This window comes from Octopus bimaculoides, chromosome 10 (genome assembly GCF_001194135.2).
Source record: "Octopus bimaculoides isolate UCB-OBI-ISO-001 chromosome 10, ASM119413v2, whole genome shotgun sequence".
Taxonomy (NCBI): Eukaryota; Metazoa; Mollusca; class Cephalopoda; order Octopoda; family Octopodidae; genus Octopus; species Octopus bimaculoides.
In genome coordinates this window covers 74,464,930-74,466,708 of record NC_068990.1, presented here as the reverse complement: position 1 = coordinate 74,466,708, position 1,779 = coordinate 74,464,930, and positions in this window count along the sequence as shown.

Sequence of the window (1,779 nt, the reverse complement as noted above, 5' to 3'; positions counted from 1 at the left end):
TAAACGCCCTCGCGCAAGCTGTATGGCGCATGTACACTCGGTCATTCAAACATCCACGAAGATGTAAGCATACGCACACGTGTGGTTTGGTGCGCACATGCTCACATAGCGAGTTAAATATTTGCTTGGTGTCTATAAGAATAGGGAGGTATTTCGTCTGCCGCTACGTTCTCAGTTCAAATCCCGCCGAGGTCGACTTTGCCTTTCATCCTTTCGGGGGTCGATAAATTAAGTACCAGTTACGAACTGGGGTCGATATAATCGACTTAATCCGTTTGTCTGTCCTTGTTTGTCCCCTCTGTGTGTAGCCCCTTGTGGGCAGTAAAGAAATAAGAAACGTTAGCGCACCGGGAAAAATGCATAGCAGTATTTCGTCTATCTTTATATATGGATGTCACTGCACTGTTCCAAAGAGTCCAAATCATCCTGTCTAGAGTGAGGACCATGCACTGTAACAAATTAGGATTGAAAGGCACACGACTATATAATATTTGCCAAAACAATTGAGAGATCTACTGGGTGTAGAGGCGTCTCAAATGAACGTACATCACAGCAAGAAACTTAAAAGAGAGCAGCACCATCGAAATCCCTTCTTCAGCAAAAGCCAATCACGGAAGAATGGCCTTTGAAAAGGTGAAACACTGGCAATGCCCCAGCATGACCATAGCCTTTGGGCTGACATTCATAGAAAAATAAAATGTGTGTGTGTGTGTGTGTGTGTGTGTGTGTGTGTGTGTGTGTGTGTGTGTGTGTGTGTGAGTATGTGCGTGCGTGTGGATGTATATGTACGAATCTACATCGAGAAATGCCAGCGCATTTCAATACCACTTATTCTATCACCCTCCATTTCCATATCGACTGCCTCAACATTAACAGCAAAACGGAAGTCAAGGCCAAAAACCATATAGTTTCTTTTAAATACCAGATGGCCTAATTGTATGGGAAATTATTATCGTTGTTATTGTAGGTGAATCGCAGAGTTGGTAGAAGGCCAACTAGAAATGCGTTGAGGTATTTACTCGCATCCGGATTTTACATTCTTTGTTGTCAATCCTTCTGGGGTCAAATTTGTCATTCATCCTCTTGGCTCAATAAATTAACAACAGTCAAGTACTGTAAATGGGGGAAATCGTTTTGCTTCTTCAACTATATTATGCTGGCTTGTGCCAGCGTTAGTAATCAATCTTTGAAATTACTGTGCATTTCTATACTGGCATATTTCTTTATATTTCCACAATCTTATCTCCAATTTTTAATTTTCAGATTTACATCGAGTCAGTGATCGAGTTTAGCTGGTTGACTGAAAATTTTCACACTTTATAGTACATGCTGTATCGAATTGCATTCGGCAATAAGGAACACGACCTTCCTCACTTCGGGTTTCTTCGATATCAGTCAGCCTCATCTTCATTACCATTTTTCTCCGCATCTATTGTGTGATATTGTACATCAGAGTCTTCATGTACTTCTTTTATCAACAGCATTGTCCTTGCATGACCATTGTCCATTGAACTAGATGCCATAGTGTCGTGTTATATGGTCAAGTTTTTTCATTTTCTCTTCACCTGACAATTTACAGAAGAGTTGTATGGTAACAGTTTCTTCAGCGTGACTGTTTGGTAAGTAGCTTGCTATCCAACTACATTGTTCCGGGTTCAGTCCCACTGCTGGGTACATTGGGCAAGTGTCTTCTACTATAGCTTTGGGCTGACCAAAGCCTTGTGAGTCGACTTGGTAGAAAGAAACTGAAAGAAGACCACCTTATGTGTGTATATATAT